The sequence below is a fragment of the Hyperolius riggenbachi genome, chromosome 5 (genome assembly GCF_040937935.1).
Source record: "Hyperolius riggenbachi isolate aHypRig1 chromosome 5, aHypRig1.pri, whole genome shotgun sequence".
NCBI lineage: Eukaryota > Metazoa > Chordata > Amphibia > Anura > Hyperoliidae > Hyperolius > Hyperolius riggenbachi.
This window is the reverse complement of record NC_090650.1, coordinates 358,161,143-358,183,989: the sequence shown is the minus strand read 5'-3', so window position 1 is coordinate 358,183,989 and position 22,847 is coordinate 358,161,143. Positions and strand designations below refer to the sequence as shown.

Sequence of the window (22,847 nt, the reverse complement as noted above, 5' to 3'; positions counted from 1 at the left end):
TTCACTTGAATGACCTTTAACTTTCTCTAAGCAAGCATGACAGGACACAATAAGAATAGGTGCCCTCTCTCAGGTAATCCATCATTATGCCTTCCTGTTCCTACATCACCTACTATCGTCTACTAAACTGCAACTAGTCTGGAACTATTATTTTAGGCTTTCTCTGTAGAAATCTGCAAGAAGAGAGCATTGGGGACCTGGATTTTAGAAAAAGTATTCTGCTATTTGAAGACAGGAGTGTGCAGCCCTTGTTCATATTGCACCACATCAAAAGATCCAGAAAGGCCAACGAGTAAAGCAACTGTACGCTGCTGCTTGTTAACTGCTCGCTGCTGCTTGTTAACTGCTCACTGAATGTGCAGAACAGCTGCCCATGTGAAAGGGCCCTAAGAGTTTATTGCCTCAAATAATGAATATTTCCTCAAACAATTGTGAAACGATTGTTTGTGAGCCTCTCCTTAGGATAGCTCAGTGACAGAACTGTCCCCCGTACAACCCTGCACTAGATCGCAATGCTGTACAAGTACTTTCAGCGTTTTTTTTCTCCGACTGCCAGCCGCGACCGATCGATGTTAGGCGGTCCTGGGGGAGCCAACTTCTTGACGCCTATCGGCATTAGGCGGTCGCGAAGGGGTGAACCAAGGACCATTCCACTCAGTGGCTGAAACCCCCTTTCCCATGAGAAATCTTTACCTTTTCAGGAACAGATTATCCGGGGAGTGGAGAGGGGTATAGTCCGTATGGCTTTCCTCTAACTTGTTTACATTCAGAAATGTATCACAAGTGGTGGCATCTTTAGTTCTGCCAGGTGATTTGTATGTATTGTTCATCTACTGAGAGTTCTATGCTCAGAGGGAAATATCCCTTGCTTGGCAGTTGGAAAAAGACGTTATTTTTCACAATGCAACGAGGTTCACGGACAGCAAACTGTCATGACCATAGTCATGACATCACACAGTGGGAGGGGTTTCACCACAACATTAGCCGTACAGACCCCCCTTGATGATCTATTTGAGACAAGGAAAACATTTCTTGTGGGAAAGAGGGTATCAGCTACTGAGTGAAATGAAGTTCAATCCTAGGTTAACTACCAGCCGACCGCATCACACCGATGGGCGTGGCCGCGGCGGCAACCCTAGGACCACCTAACGCCCATCGGCGTAAACTCCTGGGGCTCTGTTTTGCGCATCTCCTGCTTGGTGGGCGATCAATGCTTGGGAGACTGTTAGACGGCGAAACCGCCGTCTAATTACTTGTACAGCACTGCGATCTACAGCAGCGCTGTACTGGGGACAGCCATGAGACACGGCTGTCCCCTCCATCGGCTCAGAGGTGATCCGCTGTCATAGGCTGGCAGGGGGAAGGAGGGAACGTGGGAAAATTTAAAATAAAATGCACATTTTTCTTTAAAAATTTTTTTAAAAAATTATAAAAAATAAAATAAACAAACATCTGGGGGGCGATCAGACCCCCCCAAACAGAAAGCTCTGTTTTTTTTGCGGCCCTGCAGCTTGGCCTTAAAGCTGCAGTGGCCTATTTTACAAAAAAAGGCCTGGTCTTTAGGGGGGTTTAACACTGTGGTCCTCAAGTGGTTAAAGTTCCTTTTTAAGGGATGGGGTCCACTAGAAACTGGTAATGCAATTGCTAGGTGGTTTTTTAGCACTTTTTACCAATTATTTAAGCAATTTCTGGCATTTTTAAAGAGATTTTGAATGTAATGCAATCAATTATTAGAGTGATTGTGATTTCCATTAGTGATTTTAACCTGATTAGTCCTTAAACATACATTTTCATTGCTATGGAGCTGAAGAGAGTTGTGCTTTGAAATGAATAGTTGGTAGCCACAGAAAGTTGTGATTGGTTTAAGTATAATCAGTGAAGTATAAAAGGACCACCCTTTGGCAACCATTTCTGCACAATGAGGTCTTCTTCTACCAGCTGCCACCTTCGATGTCTATGGGCAGGGCTGGTTCCAGCTACAATATGGCCATGGGGCAATATTAATTTGGGGCCCCCCAAGTTAGCCCCTAGCACCTCCCCACCCCCACAGTAAATTCACCCCCCCCCCTGGGCCCCCGAGATGCCTACCAGGACCCATTCCCCCACCCAATAAAACTATCATTAGGTGTCCATCACATGTCCACAAAAGCATTGTTGGGTTCCCAATTATTCCCCTCCTCCTTTACCTTACAAATGCAGAGTGCACACACACCAAAGTCTTACATAATCCAGGCAGGATACAGGAGGGAGTACCATTCTCTATGCTCTGGACGTCTTCTCCCCACCGGTACCTCTCTTCCTCTTTCCACGCAGGCATGTATAGGGTCAGTGGGTCACCATAGCTGGAGAGAAGGAGGGAGATACCTTGGGGGGGCCCTACAAGCTCTGAGGTCCTAGGGCTATTGCCCACTTTTCCCTTATGGAAGTGCTGGTGCTATCTGTGGATGCAAATCTTGCTTTCCTCTCTCAATCACAAGCAGGAAACCGGAAGGAAAACAGTATTTGACAAGCATTTCTCGGTGTAGCAAGTGATTTGGGGTAATAAAAGTCGCTTTGTACAGCATTTAGAAAGCTTGATCATGGTTTTGTGCTTCATCAGCCAGATCTTGTGCAGTGTCACACAGTATAATAGTGCCTGGTAGTTTCACAAACAATTTTATTAGTGCCTCGGCCCTGACGTATGTTATACAAATTGTTGTGCAAAAGTAGGATAAAGTTTAAGCATCTGTCAGGACAATCTCAAATGCTTATGCAAAGTTTGTAAGTACTAAATCTACAGCCACCCCTCCCTCCTTCTAAATATCTACTAAGATCTTCATAAAAGGCAAGTGGATTTGTTAGACAACATCTGTCATTTATAAATCCATAACATAAAACTGCAGTGAGAGTGTAATGAACATGCAATGAATATTTGGCATCGGAAAAAACAGTGTAGAGTCCGCAGGCAATCGCAGGAAGGTGTGTTACACAGATGTAACATTCACTGCTCTGTAAACATGGTGAGTATTAGGAAGCGAGCATTAAATATGAGAAGAACTAATACAGTTGTTTATATGGCATATGTGTAGGCAGATGTATGCATATGTATACATGTATTTATGTGTCCAGTAATACACATATATACATAATGTAAATCTATGTATGTGTGTATATATGTGGTTGATATAGTCATATATGTTTATGTACCTTGGGTGATTGACTGTAAATCTTGTTCCAGCAGTGGTTTGTGGGCATGATCTGAATGTTAGGGACCTCGTTATAAAATACACAAAGCTACCTTATATACTCACGCAAAAGCCTAATTTTTCACCACAAAACAGTGCTAAAAATGTAACCCCTCGGCTTATTTGCGAGTCAGTGGATCAGAATGGATGGTGGAGCAGGTTTTGTTACTGGCAAAGGAGTTTAATGATTGTGCACTAGTGATCCTGCTCTTGCCAGCTGGCTCTCTGCTGTGTCCATGTCCCCCATCCCCTGCAACATGGTGTGCAGAGTGTGCTGCTCAAGGCTACCAGTGTCCCATGGCTTGTGGAGTAGAGCGTGCAAGCAATGTGTCAGCAGTGCAATGATCGGGGATTCTTCCTGTGTGGCGATTGCTGTGTCTCATATCTAAGACACCATCTAGTGGCATCTTGAGAAACAGCTGTATTATTCTTGGGGCACATCTGGCTATGAGGAGGGAGGCTGACTTGTACTGGAGGCACATCTGGCTACTATGGAGGTGGCTATACTGGGGAGGGGCTTATTCACGAGTCAATCCTTTTTTCCTGGTCTCTAAGGGAAATGTGGGTACCTCGGCTTATACACGGGTTGGCTTATATGCAAGTATATACGGTAACTGTCAGATCACATTCTTAACACTATAAAGATCTAATGGCCACATTGCTAGTGCTGCACTGTATCTATACCATACAATGGCACTGTCACCTCACCAGTATCACAACTGTTAGCATTTTGTAGACACTTGCTCAGTCTTCCAATGCAATGTCAATTTATGCAGGTCAGTAGTTAAACCATGTGATAGATGGTACATGAAACATTTTGAAAACTGCAATTCAGGTTAGGGTTACCACATATAGAGGGAAACAGAAAGTGCATGCTTAATATGTAGCTTTATTCAGGTTGAAGTGATGGTGGAATTTTAGTTTTCGTTTTATGCATTTAAAATATTTTCATTTATTTAACTTTTTGGGGTGGTGGAGGTTTAAGGGTAGCTTACCTTGCTTAGTTGACAGAAAAATCTAGAAACTGTCCTGGTTTGAAGATTGTGGCGCAGATAGTGGCAGCAGGGGTAAATTATTGGGGCAAGTGTTAGCCGTTAGTGTGTGTGTATATGGGGGGAGTTAAGGCTCATACACACGTCCAACTTAATGCACAACCAACTGCACAACATGACCAACCACACAACAAGTTGCTTACATGATAACTATGTACACACATACCAGCCAACTGAACAACCAACTCACTAAAATACTATGCATGCAAGCTAAATGACATTAACAACATGTCTGCTTTCAAAAACAATAAAGTTGTTCACAAGACTTGTACACATGTTCCAACCTGCCAGATAGTTGGTCAGGTTGATCCCCCAGTTGGATCTGGCAAACAACATGGCGACTATTTGAAAAGGGCGCCTGGAAAAAAGGGTGCCTGGTGTAGCCCGTATATGCCAAATTCGGCTACAAAAAGGGTGCCTGGTGTAGCCCATATACCAACTTTGGCTACAAAGGGCGCCTGGTGTAGCCCATATATTCCAAATTCGGCTACAAAGGGCATCCGGTGTAGTCCATATATTTCAAATTCGGCTACAAATGGCGACTGGTGTAGCCCATATATGCCAAATTAGGCTACAAAGGGTGCCTGGTGTAGCCCATATATTCCAAATTCGGCTACAAAGGGCACCTGGTGTAGCCCATATATATGTCAAATTCGGCTACAAAGGACGGCTGTTGTAGCCCCAATATGCCATATAGTTTTAGTTTATAAAAAGGATGCAAAATTTGTTGGGCTATAAAAGGGCTCTAGATATAGCCGAGAAAAGTGATTACTATGACCTAACTTCTCCCTGCTGTCACACAGAACCCTCCCCTGATGGTGCCTAACCCCCCTGGTGGTGCCTAACCCTAACCCCTCCCTGGCGGTGCCTAACCCTAGCCCCTCCCTGGTGGTGCCTAGCCCTAAGACAGCCCTTGGTGATTACTATGACCTAACTTCTCCCTACTCTCACAAAGAACCCTCCTAAACCCTAACCCACCCTGGTGGTGCCAAACCTTAAGACCCCCCAGGTGGTGCTTAACCCTAAGACTCCCCTGGTGGTGCCTAACCCTAAGACCCCCCAGGTGGTGCCTAACCCTAAGACTCCCCTGGTGGTGCCTAACCCTAAGACTTCCCTGGCTGTGCCTAACCCTAAGACTCCCCTGGTGGTGCCTAACCCTAAGACCCCCCAGGTGGTGCCTAACCCTAAGACTTCCCCAGGTGGTGCCTAACCCTAAAATTCCCCTGGCGGTGCCTAACCCTAAGACTCCCCTGGTGGTGCCTAACCCTAAGACTCCCCTGGTGGTGCCTAACCCTAAGACCCCCCAGGTGGTGCCTAACCCCCCAGGTGGTGCCTTGTTTCCATCTATGCGCTTCTATCCGCTTCTGTCCGCTTTTCAGCAACATGTATCAATCTGTAACATTGATGTGCTGATAAAAAGCGGACAGAAGCGCACAGATGGAAACGAGGCCTAAGACCCCCAGGTGGTGCCTAACCTTAAGACCCCCAGGTGGTGCCTAACCCTAAGACTCCCCTGGTGGTGCCTAACCCTAAACCCCCCTAGTGTTGCCTAACCATTAGACCCCCCGCCCTCCCCGCTTGTGATGGCTTATCCTAACCCCTCCTGCACCTCTAAATAAAAAATCTTGGCTATAAAAGGGTGCCCTTTTGTAGCAGAATCAAAAACCTTGTAGCCAAAAATCCTGCAGCTGAATGAAAAATATGGGCTACAAAGGGGCGTCCTTTTGTAGCAGAATCAAAAACCTTGTAGCCGAAACAAATATGGGCTACAAAGTGGCCCCCTACTGAAGCCGAAAACCTTGTAACCCAAAAAAATATGGGCTACAAAGGGATGCCCTACTGTAGTAGAAAAACTTGTAGCCGAAAAAATATGGGCTACAAAGGGGCACCCGCTTGTAGCCTATATCAAAACTCTGGAGCCCTTTTCACCACCTTGTAGCCCATATTTGCAGAAATAACATTGATGTCTATGGAGGCACCCTTTTCATACAGGCAGCTCAGGCGCCCTTTTCAATGGATCCCACAACCTGTTATCAGTTGGTCATCTGGTTGTTTGTCAGCTGTACACATGCCCAGCTTATCTTCCAACAGACAAGTTTGGAAGATAGTTATACAGATTGTTGGTAGGTGTATATGGCCCTTTATTGTTAAAAGTTGCCATTGGTAGCAGTAAGTTAGTATAGGGCATAGGTAGTGCTAGGCTATTGTTAGTAGTGGGAAGAGGAAGGTTAGTGTGAGAAGAACTAATGTGGTAGTAGAATATTGGTAACATTACTAATATATTACCATCTGCATCATCTGGTGCCCAATATTTGCATTTTTTTTCCAAAGTATGAACATGAGTATCAAGCTATTATTTTTTAAAAATGTGCGTGTGTATTTACGTCATTATTAAACCATTTAACACATCACCTACCTTTTTAGAAGTTGCTGATGTCAAGGGAGCTCTTGAAGAAGAACATGATGCTGCCTTCACCATAAAGATCAGGTGAATGTAGATCCTCCTGCCAGGGCAGGCCAATATCCTGGAAATAATGTTTATATTATGAGTATGAGAATTGTCAGAACCATTCCGAATAAGAGATATGATACTACACATTATTTACAAGCAAGATCTCACTGCCACTCCTTTCAGCACAATGTTACTTCTTAAAAACGTGAAGGAATCTGTCCATTATATTCCATGCTGAAGGCCGGGATAACCAGCGACAAATGAACAGCACTTGGGGCCAATTTATAAAAAGGCAAACCACCAACTAATGTCACTTTTCCTGCCTACAGACTTATGAAAGTGGTTATCTACTTAAATGATTTCTACTTTACTGCAGGATCACCATGTTTATGTCTTTATTACGTTACTATTATTTAAAAGCTGTTTAGCGATGATTAGCATATGTAAAAAGTGCTGATCAGAGTGATGGCTATCGGGAAACAAAGGAGAACAATGGTATTTGTTTCAAATGTCTGCCAGTCTGCAACTCTAAGGTTGCCAACACATTATTCGATTTTGCAGCCTGACCGATCTTTCAATCAATTTCTGGCTGAAATCAGTTGAAAGGATCAATTGGGAATGGTGGAAAATCTCTGTCCCAAGAGCTCGATCAGGTGTGCAGTGGTAAAGGTGTACAATATCATGATGAATGACAGATGACCCCCCACGTGAAGGCTCACACATCTCGCTGGCACAAATCCAGGCCTCCTCCAGTGTCCAGAGTCACAGAAAGCTCCTGTACTACGTGACACTGGCCAACGTAGGATGTCACTGCATGTAGGACGTCAATACACTACAAATCTATTGGAAATTGGTGTGCAGGGATTGGGCAGGCAATAGATCCCTCTCTGATTGGATTTGATCAGAGAGGGATCTAACTAATTATCAAATCAATCATTTCCAACAGGTCTGATCAGGTTTCCGACTGTTTTTCTGATCTATTTTCCAATCACTTCTGTACAAATTGATCGAAAAATTGATCCAAAACCTTGGCCAATAAAACCTTAATCAATAAATGGTATCATCCTGATTCAAAACTTCCTTTTTCTGATGGCTAACGGTACAACACTCTGCTGTTACTACTAATATAAGTAGAGATATCTTGCCAGAAAGTGACCTGGATTGGACATGCCCAAAACATATGCAACAAATCAGCATGGGGAGATTTACATGTAGAACATCTATCATCAGCTGAATTACAAACGCGTGGCTATTTAGCAGGAGTGTATGAACTCTACAGAAATATTTAAGAGCTAAAAACGTATCTTTTGCATCAATCAGGTTTCCAAAATGCTCTAAATACATGTGTTCTCAATCTTCCTCTGTAATATCTTTGCAGGGTCTTATTCCTGTACATCGTCTTTTTAGGAGCTTATGACTCACCGCAGAGACTGGCAGAGTTTGCCATAGCCAGCCTGGCAACCACCCAGTTACTGAGCCAGAGAACTACTGCCCTAGACTCGTCTTTACCATGTACTTAGGAAATCCTTCATGCTTTGGGTAACTAAAACTTTTGCCACATTATCACATTACAGCAAACACACGTTTCGGAATAATTATACAGGCAGAACATTAAAAAAGAAGTTCTTCGGGGTAACCACACTATCACTGAGCTCATTGCATAATTACAAGGTAGATTTAATATCCTGAAATTAAGATTGAATTTGGGCTGCAAACCAGAACTGAGATTATGTAGGCAGGTAATTGCTGGGAATAGGAAAATCAGATTTATTCAATGTCCTAAAGCTAAGCAAGATTGAGTAAACCTTTATAGAGGATCTTTGCTAAGATATTTTTGTAGCTATGTTATAATACAATCCCATTAACATTTAAGAATGATAACCCTTTTTTCGGGAACATTACTCTATCCAGTGTTCCCATTACTGTTAACCTTCTTGGCGGGTAACCCAATGTCAGGCTCGGGGTAGAAAAAAGAAGCCAAGAGCGGTAATCCCGAGTCTGACTTGGGGTGGCCGCTGGGGGGTATATACAGAGCCTGAGTGCAGCAGTCATTTGTAACTCACCTCTCCCTTGATCCAGACGCTGGAAGCCATTCTTCTTCCGGTCCTCGGAGGCTCTCAATCCTTCTGGTGAGATCGCCGTCATGACGACAGACTATACTATACAAACTATAGGTGTAGAGTGCCACCCAGTGGATGGCGGTAGAATTGCAGCGCTGGATCCATGGAAGGTGAGTAATGTGCAGGGCTACCGCAGATCTATCTAGCGCTGTTATTTTTTCCCCCCTGCTTTTAGGGTCTAAGCTTGTGAAAAAAATTGCACCGCTCTTAGACCCTAAAATGCAGAAGTATTCATACCGCTAAGGAGGTTGAGAGAGGCCCCAAGAAATGTGATTTTGTTTTTCGTCCTGTATGTGGCCTCTGCTCCTCAGTATTGCATCTCCCACGATGCAGTGCAAGTTTTTCACTCATTCCCTACCTTCATGCTGTTTGTAGACAATCACTTGGTAAATATATGCTTATAATTCACTTGCAGGCAGCACTGTGCTTCGCAGTTACTCATTTTGAAAGTCTGGTGTGGGGTGGACCGATTAATCCAAGGACCAGAAAACACAAACGAAAGCCAGGTGCCAATAGTGCAATAAGACTATACACCAAGATAAATATGTGTAAAATAATACACTCACAAATTTCGGGTTGCAGGAAATGCAATCACCAATAATGCTTACGAAGGAAAACCCGCTTTCGCTCGAGTCTGCAAAGTTCCACAGAGTTTGCACTCCTGGTAGTTCCTAGGGATAAGGGCTACTCAAAACATAAAACCTCCAAATAGAGGTGTGTTAAGTATAAAGGTAAAATGATGGAGGTGCCCAAACGGTATAAAACAATTTAAATAGGAGAGGTATGGAAAGCTTACTTCTGTGGTGAAGTATCATGTGTAGAAATCAAAAACTTTATTGAGATTTTCAAAAGTTTATTGCACAAAAGGTTTAGACAATGCATTTCTTGGGTATCTCCTGCTTCCTCGGGTCAACAGAAACCATCAAAAAGTGCCTCTTAGCCTCTAAATGTAGTAGATTTGACTGCCTCATTTTGAAACCTTTTTTTCCCCTTTGAATAAGGCCAAGTTTTTCACACTGGATTTTTAGATGTAACGGATACATGTATATACGTAATGACTAGTCATAAACAAAACACTCTGCTGACATGCAAATTTCTTCTGATGTGAAATTGAGCACATCCAACCCAGTAGCTGCTGAAAAATTAGCTGGTAGCTTGTTTATTAACCAGCAGGTGGATTCCTGGCAGCCAACCTTCAGTCCTGGGGCCACATTTATTCTTTAGAACCTTCTGTGTGGCCCCCAGACTGTTTGACTCATGAAAAGAAGAATCCAGTTCAAACTTGTCACAGCTGTAGGGCATTTTATTAAGCTGCTGGTGTCCTCATAACTTCTGAACTGTTAGTGATGCTGCATAGGGGAATCATTGGACTAACTCATTATCACCAAGAAATCTAACCAAGTTATAGACACCACTAGTGCTACCTTACCAGGAAGGAACAAAAGTGACTGGATAAAGACTCTGAGTTACAGATTGCCCAGCAAGCTCTTGTTGAACCAAAACTCCTAGGAGGGACGATAAAGGACCACAAAGCTCTCTTACTAAAATGCTATGTAAACCAGAAAAGTGCCTTCTTAAAACATAAGGTATTTGCAAATTATTCAGGTTGAAGTGTGGATCTGAAGTGCCCCACAGTGGAATCTACCACCTAGAAACAACTGATTTGGATTCCTTTTGCAGCCTTAATGTGTTGTTTACTGCAAATCTATTCTAATATAATATGTCAACAGATGAAGATGGTATGAGCACCTGCCATCCGGGTTGTGGAGTTGATACAAAAATCATCCAACACCAACTCTAACTTCTCAGTTTATGAAACCATCGACTCCAACTCTAACTCCCGGTACCCAAAATGGCTCCATCTCCTCGACTCCGACTCTTTAGTCTAATACTTACCAGAGCTGTGGATTTGGTACTAAAATCATCCAACTCCCGACTCCGACTCCTCAGTTTATAAAACCACAAATCCGAATCCAACTCCAGGTATCCAAAAATAGCTCTGACTCTGACTTCACAGCCCTCCCTGCCATAATTACCCCACATTAGTGTTCCACCACACCCTCAGATAGTGTTCCACCACACCCTCAGATGGCATTTGCTGCCCTTTCTGAAGAAAAATGGTCACCATTGACTTATTTGCCAATGATTGCTTGCAAACTAGTGAACAGGGTGTTTGAAACAGGTTGATCCAGCTGATTACAGAACAGGAACTGGAGATCAGCACTTAGCTGATCACCACTTTCAGAAATGTACTGTATATATGGTAAGTCCAAAGAATCGCACATCGCGTTCACCTGTTTTGGGGGTGCTGGAACAAGTGGATAAAGAAATCCGAAGTACCAAAGGGAGATCCACACACCATACTCTTAAGGAACTTGTATTTATTGTTCTATCACCATACACATCTGACTGTATTGCCAACGATTGTTTCAGGGCCACGCCGGTCCTCTTTGTCAAGGCACCCCTTTATCAAGGTACTGTGTACTGTGCCTTGACAAAGGGAAACCTGCATGGCCCTGAAAAGATCATTGACAATACGGTCAGCTGTGTATGGTGGTGGAACAATAAATGCAAGTTCCTTAAGAGTGTGGTGTGCCGACCTCCCTTTGTTACTTTCCTAAATGTGACAGTCGGATGATCCCATTAAAAGTTACCTAATTTCTGCAGATATAACAGTCCCCTATGAGTAGAGTATAGATAGGTAACAGTACACTCCTACAGCAATCCGTGCATCAGAAGACCTATTCTATAATGACAACAGTTTCTAATAGTAAAATGTTAGCCTACTGGATTTCAGCTTAACCCAAAGCAATAAGGTCCTGTTTATGTGAACAGAGTTACACTTTAACTAATAATAAGAGCACTATAAGACAACATATCCATTAAAGTGGACCTGAACTCTTGCACAGGACAGAAGGAAAACAGAGAGAAATCCACCCTGTACGTATTTAGAGAGTTTAGCCTGTCTAATCCCACCTCATCTGTGAGTAATCACAAGTTGTAATTTGATCCCTCAGCTGTGTCAGCTGACTGCCATGGCAGAGAGGTAATTGGTAAACACAAGGGGCTCGATTCACAAAGCGGTGCTAGTTAGAGACTTTAGCTGTGATAACCATTGCACCACGCTGGTGAAAAGCCAATTTAGGCGTGATAAGTTTAGGTGTGATAGGTTTAGGCATGATAAGTTTAGATAGGTTTAGATCGCATGCAAAGTCCCGCACGCAAAGCAGCGCCATTAAACTCTATGCAAAGTGCACCAGACTTTGCTAGCGCAAAACTTTTGATCAGCTGTGCACTGCAGTGCTAACCCAGTTGGTGCTTAAACTTATCACGCCTAAACTTATCACGCCTAAACTTATCACACCTAAACTTATCACACCTAAACTTATCATGCCTAAACTGAGTTTAGGCGTGATAAAGGGCTTTTCACCAGCAAGCTAACTGTTAGCACTGCTTTGTGAATCAGGCCCAAGATGTTAACAATATGTCTGCTTCCATGAAAGGAGGAAGCAGACACACTGCAGATTTACTGCAGGATTTGTGTAAGCTGTAATAAAGAAATGTTTTTCTTTAAGGTTATTGTGCTGTTGCTTATCTTTTAGAGCAGCGTTCAGGCCCGCTTTAAGACTTGTGCACTTCAGGTAAACATGGAGTAAACACATGAATTCTGCCATGGAAAGGTGTCTGGGTAATTATAAGAATCTATTTATACTTCTCGCAGCTCCTTCGAGAGTCGGAGTGGCCAAACTAAATATTTAAACAATGTTTATAGGCTACACTTAGTGATTTTTTGCAAACATTTATATAGCTTCTCCTACGTTGAATAGTTAAAGTACTAATGCACTTAATTTATGGTGCACGTTATACAAATAATTACATTCAGAATGGTTACTAAAAGTAGAGGGTTATTCATAGCCCTGTAAACATTTGCTATTTTCAAACATCTTGTCCAGTTAAGTAACGTTTATTTCCATTTTAATTAGGAGTATTTAATAAAACAGTAATAATCATATAAATTGGATTTCTTTATGTATGCAGATTTTAAATGTGTTTGTAGCTTTTCCACTTTCTCTGGAAAATGTTATTTGTTAAAAACGATAAAATAATTTCAGTAGGCAGCCTGGTGGCTAGGAGGTTACCACTTTTACTTTGTGGAGCTTGTCCTGGTATGTAACTCTGTCAGTAGGACTGGTCAACTCTGCTAGTATGTAACTCCCCCAAGCTGACGGCTGGCCAACTCTGTCATTGGAATGACTGATAAGTCTGTTGGAGTGTAAATTTCTGAAGCTGATGATTGGCCAACTCTGTTGAAATCTACCTCCCCCAATCTGATGACTGGCCAACTCTGTCACAATATATCGCCCTCAAGCTGATGACTTTCCTTGGGAATTTACCTACCCCAAGCTGATGGAAGGCTAACTCTGTCAGAATGACTGACCTACTCTGTTGGAGTGTAACTTCCCAAAGTTGATGGCTGGCCAACTCTGTCTGAATGACTGACAAATTCTGTCGTAGTGTAACTTACCAAAGCTGATGACTGGCCATCTCTGTCTGAATATACCTCCCCCAAGCTGATGGCTGGACAACTCTGTCAAAATGTACCACCCTCAAACTGATGGTTGGCCAACTCTGTTGGAATGTGACTCCCCAATGTCCCTTTGGAATAGGCAAAATGCCATGTGACCAATAACTTCACCAGTAGCCACATAACACTACTACAGGGGACCAGCGTTACAAGAACAGCAGGACGAAAACTCTTCAATTAATACGTTGTGGCTTTTGTTAATCTCATCATCAAGCATCATTATTTAAATGATATCATCCTGATTTAAAACTTCTTATTTTTAGAAAGCTAGGAGTTATTTGGGAACTATTGGTCTATTTTAGAGAACATCTAGCTGTGACTAGGGGGCGTATTTATTATGTAAGGATGGGGGGGGGGGGGGGGGGGGGAGAGAGTCAGCATAGCAGTGAACAGAAAGCAACAAGATCTATATTTATACTGTCTTATGGAAAATGAGTGTTCCACATTCTAGCAGGTGGAGGATCAGTAGCATAATGCATCCTTGTCCAAGGTGCAGTCATGTTAATGGGGTGTCAGTAGTCAGATGGGTTGAAGAACAAGATCATTTGCAATTCCTAGACTATATTTTGCTGAATGCTGGGATTGTTTTCCCCCAGTGAACTGATACTTTCTTATTAAACAGACTTCTCCATCTCCAGTGTGTGACCTTCTGACTTTCCATGCTGAATGTCTTAAAGCAAATTCTTTCCTTAAAATAAAACTAATGTCTGTGTCTATGTCATATGAGTTCATGGGGCAGTTTCTGTACTGTCTGACAGTACAGTGCATTGCTTTGTGGCCCCGTCACACTGCAATATGTCAGCAATCCCCATGCTCTGTGATTATGAAGCTTGTCATTCTCATTATAGAGCACAGACATTCTTAAAAGCTGCCAACATCAGCATTTAATGCCCTTATATGGCAATTTGTTGTCTCTGCCTGTCGTGCTGTAAGATCATTGGGTGTCATCAGGAAGTATATTGTACTTGAACGTCACCCTGCAACTACATCCTAATGGCCGACACACAATGCACAGGAAGAAAGTCTCTAATGACAGAAGATATCAGCCAATGCTGGCACCTGTAAAAATTATTACATGTAGTAATAAGATATTGGATTTCAGACTGGCTATAATGAAAGCTGTACACTTTAATTGCTGTTCAGTGTACATTTATCAAGATAGTTCAATTGATAAATCTCATTCCTGATTGCCATGGTGATGTGATTTCATCCTTTGTTACTCCCCCTTACCCACAGGTAATGGTCATGCCTCAGACAGTGACGAGGGTCCTCCCCGGGCCAGATTTCTGGCAAGGCCACATAGGCCATGGCCTAGTGCACCAGAAATTCAGCCTTGTTTAGGGGCGGCTGAGTTAGGTGCAGCAAAGCTTTTCTATGCAGCCATCCCTATCTACATGGTCAGCCTTAACCTTTGAACTCTGTCCTGTACCTGTATCATCACTACAAGCTCTGTCCTGCAGGTACACTTCAGCCTAATTCTCATGGTGACATGGTGGGAACATCATTAACGAGATGGCAAGCATAACATAAAAGTTCTTAAGGAAAACATAACTTATAATCTATGTCTATACGTATTACTAAAAATGTCTGTGACCTCAATGATGGAAAATAAAGCAAATTCTCATTGTGACACACATAGAGGTAATAACCGTACAGACGATATAGTTGGACTTGGGCAGTAAAAAGTACAAATCCTGCCAGGGAACCTAGCCAATGTGACCATGCTTTAGCTTCTGCACAAGTGACACACCCCAGCCCATGTGACCATGCTTTAGCCTTAACACTAGTGACATTCTCCAGCCCATGTGACCATGCTTTAGCTTCTGCACTAGTGACACACCCCAGCCCATGTGATCATGCTTTAGCCTTCACACTAGTGACACTCTCCAGCCCATGTGACCATGCTTCAACCTCTGCACTAGTGACACACCCCAGCCCATGTGACCATGCTTTAGCCTTCACACTAGTGGCACTCTCCAGCCCATGTGACCATGCTTTAGCCTTCACACTAGTGACACACCCCAGCCCATGTGACCATGCTTTAGCCTTCACACTAGTGACACACCCCAGCCCATGTGACCATGCTTTAGCCTTCACACTAGTGACACACCCCAGCCCATGTGACCATGCTTTAGCCTCTGCATAGATAAGTTAGGTTGTATGATGCGGGTGGGAGTGCAGAGGGGGCTACCCAGACTTCCATACCCACAAATCCTGGGAACTTCAGTGTCACGCTGTGACTTGTCAGAATTCCACTTTAGAAACAGACGCTGTTGGCAACTGCTTAGAACTGCATTTTATGTATTTCTGTCTGTTTTTCCCACACTACAGATGTGCTTCCACTGAGTGTTTCTCTAAGAAGAGAAGTGGCACATGTTGCTCCTACCAACCAAGCGTCGTTTATTTCTTTTGGGGTTTTGAGGCGATTTGTACAAAATTAAAGGAGCCTCCTAATTACTAAGTCTGCAGTGCCTTGAACTGTCAGTCAAGGTTATATATTGTAATGGCTACTACTTAAATATAATTATGTTCTGGAAACTAGCTAGGTCATGTTCCATTACAAATGGGTCATTATGGAAAAAAGGTAGAATGTAACCTACAATGCAGACACATTAAATGTTCATTGTGCTGTTTTGCACTTTCAGTTCTAGATTTCACTTTCTTATTTGGAATTAGACATCCCTGCATTTCAAAGCTACATTTTACAAGTCATACACCTTAAACTGTTAATGCGCTTAAGTTTAAGTCTTGAAGCTCTGATCCACGATGAAATATACTTACATGATACTTATATATTCTATTATTGATCAGGGCTATTATACACGCTTAAGGCTGGTTGTGCACTTGAAATGTGCGTTTGCAGTACGATGCCCCGCCCCCAGCACATCACAGTGCAACACACAAAACCACAGGCTTCTGACATATGGCAGAGTGCTCAAACAGGGTCATATGCAGGGTCAGGGTCACCCCACCCCCCATCCCCCCCTGCATGCACCCCGCCACCTGCACCTAGCCTAGTGACGTACACCCTGCTGGAGAGGAAGTACGGCACTGGAACTCCTGGGTGTGTGCGTCATATCCCTGTTGTTCCACGCATGCGCCACACTCTCGCCGCCAACTTTTCTAAAATGCATGCGTCGCCCATAGACTTATGTTACTTCCGCCATTGCTGCATTGCTGCAGAAGTCAGATGGTAACGCAAGCTGCCTGTTCCCCATAGCATAGAGAGTTCCCATAGCATAGAGAGTTCCCCATAGCATAGAGAGTTCCCATAGCATAGAGAGTTCCCATAGCATAGAGAGTTCCCATAGCATAGAGAGTTCCCCATAGCATAGAGAGTTCCCCATAGCATAGAGAGTTCCCCATAGCATAGAGAGTTCCCCATAGCATAGAGAGTTCCCATAGCATAGAGAGTTCCCCATAGCATAGAGAGTTCCCATAGCATAGAGAGTTCCCCATAGCATAGAGAGTTCCCATAGCATAGAGAGTTCCCCATAGCATAGAGAGTTCCCCATAGCATAGAGAGTTCCCCATAGCATAGAGAGTTCCCCATAGCATAGAGAGTTCCCATAGCATAGAGAGTTCCCCATAGCATAGAGAGTTCCCATAGCATAGAGAGTTTCCCATAGCATAGAGAGTTCCCATAGCATAGAGAGTTCCCATAGCATAGAGAGTTCCCATAGCATAGAGAGTTCCCCATAGCATAGAGAGTTCCCCATAACATAGAGAGTTCCCATAGCATAGAGAGTTCCCCATAGCATAGAGAGTTCCCATAGCATAGAGAGTTCCCCATAGCATAGAGAGTTCCCCATAGCATAGAGAATTCCCATAGCATAGAGAGTTCCCATAGCATAGAGAGTTCCCATAGCATAGAGAGTTCCCATAGCATAGAGAGTTCCCAAAGCATAGAGAGTTCCCCATAGCATAGAGAGTTCCCATAGAGAGTTCCCATAGCATAGAGAGTTCCCCATAGCATAGAGAGTTCCCAAAGCATAGAGAGTTCCCCATAGCATAGAGAGTTCCCCATAGCATAGAGAGTTCCCATAGCATAGAGAGTTCCCATAGAGTTCCCCATAGCATAGAGAGTTCCCATAGCATAGAGAGTTCCCATAGCATAGAGAGTTCCCATAGCATATAGAGTTCCCCGTAGCATAGAGAGTTCCCATAGCATAGAGAGTTCCCATAGCATAGAGAGTTCCCCATAGCATAGAGAGTTCCCATAGCATAGAGAGTTCCCATAGCATAGAGAGTTCCCCATAGCATAGAGAGTTCCCCATAGCATAGAGAGTTCCCATAGCATAGAGAGTTCCCCATAGCATAGAGAGTTCCCCATAGCATAGAGAGTTCCCATAGCATAGAGAGTTCCCATAGCATAGAGAGTTCCCCATAGCATAGAGAGTTCCCATAGCATAGAGAGTTCCCCATAGCATAGAGAGTTCCCATAGCATAGAGAGTTCCCCATAGCATAGAGAGTTCCCCATAGCATAGAGAGTTCCCATAGCATAGAGAGTTCCCCATAGCATAGAGAGTTCCCCATAGCATAGAGAGTTCCCATAGCATAGAGAGTTCCCCATAGCATAGAGAGTTCCTATAGCATAGAGAGTTCTCCATAGCATAGAGAGTTCCCATAGCATAGAGAGTTCCCATAGCATAGAGAGTTCCCATAGCATAGAGAGTTCCCATAGCATACATTCCTCCATACATTTCCTCTTTAATCTCCAGATACCTCCCCGCCCGGACCCTCCGTTCCTCACAGGAGACCCTTTTGTCCTCCAGCCTAGTCACCTCCTCTCACTCTCGCATCCAAGACTTCTCACGCGCTATCCCTTTCCTTTGGAACTCTCTCCCTCAGCCGGTTCGTCATGCCACAAGTCTGGAAACCTTCAAACGTACTCTGAAAACACACCTGTTCAGACAAGTTCCCATAGCATAGAGAGTTCCCCATAGCATAGAGAGTTGGATGGACAGTCCCATCCAAACCACCTACACAGCTCTCTATACTTCCGGGGCGGTGACGTCAGTGTGGCTCCAGGATGTTGAATGTGATGACAAAAACCTGTGTCTATAGTTGGTGTAAGCAGTCAGTGGTGTAGCTAAGGAGCTTTGGGCCCCAGTGCAAGTCTTACATTGCCCCCCCCCCCCCCACACCTCTCTTCAGCATTCTGTCAGAGATGTTAGCAGATGAGGGGAACAGCTTGTTAAAGATCACAACTATTCAAAGCAGATATAGAGGTGATCATTGCAAGCATAGCACCATTGAATAACTAATAGTGAGGTTGAGGGAGGTCCCCTAGTGAACCCCTCTGGTCCAAGGGCCCTGGTGCAGTCACAACCTCTGCACCCCCTATTACTACACCACTATAAGTAGTCCTAGAACTCTACTTGACATTTTTTTATGGAGCAAACACTTTAAATTGTGCTTTCTAGTAAAATAACTGAATCAATACAGTAAAAATAAAAGCACAACATACATAACAGTGTCGCTGTAAATGGCTTGGCATTCACAGCCTGGATTCTACCACAATAAAAAGAGTGCAGCCACCTTTTCATGTTCTGCAGCGATACGCGGGTTATGTTTTATGAACATGTGTGCCGGCTGTTTTATACACTTGCTGCTAGTAGAAGAGTAGATGGCAGCACCGCTGATTATGCCATAAATATTTGCCCGAGTGCCCGCCACCTGGAACAGTAAATTACCCTCCAACAACACGCCGCTCCTCCCCAGAGGCACAGCCATTTAACTGCTCTTTTTACTGCGCTGGGGACAATTACTTCATTTCTTTTAAGTTCACACAACGGTTTTACTGTAATTCTATTAATAAATCTCTAATAAGTTTCTTTTTGTTTCTCTCGTAGACCTTGAAATTGGATTATGTGCTCAGTGGCCAGATTACAGGGACATCTGTGAATAATAAGAATAATAAGACTGTTTTAGGAGGCAGGCACTCAGAAACAGAACGATTTCGGTATCCCGCTGCATGCAGAGCTATCAGCACTCTCTCATAACATTCATTTCTTCCCAGAAAAGGCTGCAGTCCATGCGTGAACGAGAACTCCATCCAAAATTCCTATTCTGTGTTTGTTTACTGCCAAGGTGACAGATACTTATATGTCTTAGATATTATTATGATGTTCTTTGTATTACTGGCTCCACTATGTTGGTGCTGTGTTGTTTTGGTACAGAGATGCAGCATCACCACGCCTGTTTGTACTGTTTGTGGAGCGGGAGGCTTGGCATCGGTGCTGCCCACCTTGGTGTTTAAAACCCATTTCCTTCAAGAAACTGAGGATGCCCAACTCCACCACTCAAAAATATGTTCAGATACCTCTTTTATATTGTATTGCCCCGTCTTCAGTGTGAATGGTACCATGCCACTGGATCTCTGGGCAGCAGCTGGGCAAAGTCATGGTCTGTGACGGCCCTAAGTACCTGTTCATACCGCACGCGTAGATATGCGTCAACGTGTATTTTTGTACACGTTGCGGTCCGCAACAGCGCTAATTGCAGTAGGGAATGCGTCCAATAATACGCATGGCGGCCGGCCGACTGGTGAGTCGGCAAAAACGAAACTAAGTGACAGTGGGGGACCGGAGGATTCCAGAGCGGCTCAGAGGGCACAGGACTGCTGCAGGGGGCTGGTAATAGCCCCAGGTAAGGGAAACTCTTTACCCTCCGTTCAGTTAAGGTTCCCTTTAAGGGCTGGTTCACATGGGTGTTTTTGTGGCATTTATGCAGCGTTTCAGACGAGGCGTTTTTTGGGATCTACCGCCGTCCCATTCAAGTGAATGGGAGCGTTTAGAGCTGGCTTTTGCAGGCTTTCATGAAAGCCTGGCGGTAGATCCCGGTGTTGCGTCTAGTCTCTTTGCAACATGTTGCTTTCAGAGGAGGTAAACGCCAGGAAACAATTGCAGAGACCAGAACTGCTAGCCTTGAACGCTTCCCAAAAGCCTTCAAAAGTTAGCTTTTAAACGCTGGCGTTTAAACGCGGCGCCAAGCGAAAGCTCAGCAGACGCCCGTGTGAACCAGCCCTAAAATGTGTTGGACCACACTGTGTGTTACATGAATTGGGATAAAAGTGAAGTGTGTCAGTCTTTCATATTTTTTCTGCTGTGCTGGGTAGACGTGGGTAATCAAGATGTGCGGTGGCAGCGATCAAAATGTTGGTCTGGTGGCCATACATGGTACAATTTTTTCATACAATCTTACCATTTCTATGTAGTATAAGGGTAAATTAAGTGAATATACTGAAAGGATCATTTAGGCAGTTCCCTTATACTACATAGAATTAGTAAGATTGAATGAAAAAATTGTACCATGTATGGCCACCTTTACTCTGACCCTTTGATCACTTGGATTTTATCTGGCAACAGCGCCATCTAGCGGCAGCACGTTTTTCTATGTCAGACGACGTACGACATAGGTCCTATGCAGTCCAACATAGGATTGGAAAGGGTTAACAGTTCCCTAATGCCTAGTACACACCATACAATTTTCTGTTAGATTCCACCATACAATTTACCCAATTAACTTTTCTCCTTACTCCTTGCTTTGTCCCTGCTAATAGAAAAGCTTCTAGAATTCACACAGCACTTTTATGACTTCTTATTGGGTATAAGGGAGAGGATAAGCAATGGATAGTACTGCAGAAAATCAGCCCAACTGGAAAGAGACTGTGATTTAAAGAATTCAGTTTTAAAACCTAATATTGAAAATTTTAAAAGTGGAAAAACCGGCCAAATAAAATTAGTGCTGGATAAAAGTTCCAAGCAAGATTACTATATGTACAGTATGCATATTTCAATGTGCAGCTGCCCTTTATCTACATGTTTTGTCCATGACATGAAGTGATGAATCGTTTATATCATGATCTGAAACCTGTTTTGTAGCTATTAGTAAAAAATGCTGACTTATTCCCCAGAATACCATTTGATTCTCCCACAGCCCATGTAGGTCTTATCTTTGTAATTCCTACAAACAGGAGGAGAGTATATATGAACTTTCCACCTACTCTCCAGCTACACATCCATCATACTTGTCTCCACGGTGGTCCTGGAACAGAAAGGCTGCTTTTACTGTTTCCCAGTGTCCCCTGCTCCCTGCACCCAGCACTTCCTGATCTGGCTGAAATGCATTTATCAGCTTGTGCTGATCATTCAGGCAACATGTATATTACAGGTCGCTAATATAAATCACAGGTATGAGGAAGTGAAGGCCTCGTAATCTGGATCTATGATAGAAATGTGGCAGAATACACTTAGATTTATAAAGGCACAAGTTTGCTTTGCTTTATACATCAATTTGTGTTTTCGGTATTATTTCTTTTTGCTGCATCTTACTAAAATATATTTTATTTAATTATTTATATAGCGCCGACATATTACGCAGCACTGTACAGAGTATATTGTCTTGTCACTAACTGTCCCTCAGAGGGACTCACAATCGAGTCCCTACCATAGTCATATGTCTTCTACTGTATGTAGGTATCATATAGTGCATGTATCCTAGTCTAGGGCCAATTTTTAGGTGGTAGCCGATTAACTTATCTGTATGTTTTTGGGGATGTGGGAGGAAACCAAAGTGCCAGGAGGAAACCCACACAGACACTGGGAGAACATACAAACTCCTTGCAGGTGTTTGACCTGGCTGGGATTCGAACCGAGGACCCAGCACTTAAAGTCGAGAGCACTAAACACTACGCAACCATGCTGCCTAAAATATAGAATGAAAACACATATACAGCTTAGTAATAGTCCAGGCACCTTAACACAAAAACAGAAGTGTCATACATTTCTAACTACATCAGAAAGCGGTTACAGACTCTGAGAGTTGTGCAATGTCCAGCAGGATCTGGGACACTGGAATTCTGGAATATGTCCCTTCCCATAGACTATCTTAAATTCCACCCCTCAGCAGATAGCAGATACACTGATAAACTCAGGTAAAAAACTTATGCTAAAATAAATCAACTTTAACCACTTGAGGACCCACCCTTTACCCCCCCTTAAGGACCAGCGCTGGTTTGATTGATCTGTGCTGGGTGGGCTCTGCAGCCCCCAGCACAGATCAGGGTGCAGGCAGGGAGATCAGATTGCCCCCCTTTTTTCCCCCCTATGGGGATGATGTGCTGGGGGGGTCTGATCTCTCCTGCCTGCTGTGGGTGGCGGGGGGGGCACCTCAAAGCCCCCCTCCGCGGCGAAATTCCCCCCTCCCTCTCCTGCCTGCTGCCTCCCCCGGTGATCGGGGCTGCACAGGACGGCTATCCGTCCTGTGCAGCCAGTGACAGGACGTCCCCTGTCACATGGCGGCGATCCCCGGCCGCTGATTGGCCGGGGATCGCCGATCTGCCTTACGGCGCTGCTGCGCAGCAGCGCCGTACAAATGTAAACAAAGCGGATTATTTCCGCTTGTGTTTA

General features: G+C 43.8%; 1 protein-coding gene across 2 annotated transcripts in view; it reads right to left on the bottom strand.

The window, feature by feature from the left end:
• The window catches only part of SULF1 (sulfatase 1), a 185,334-nt gene that overhangs the window by 143,475 nt on the left and 19,012 nt on the right, over positions 1 to 22,847 (bottom strand). For both annotated transcript variants that reach the window (XM_068237475.1, XM_068237477.1), the window contains exon 2: positions 6,693 to 6,801. The gene's annotated coding sequence lies outside the window, so the exon portion shown is untranslated. The remainder of the gene's footprint in view (positions 1 to 6,692; positions 6,802 to 22,847) is intronic.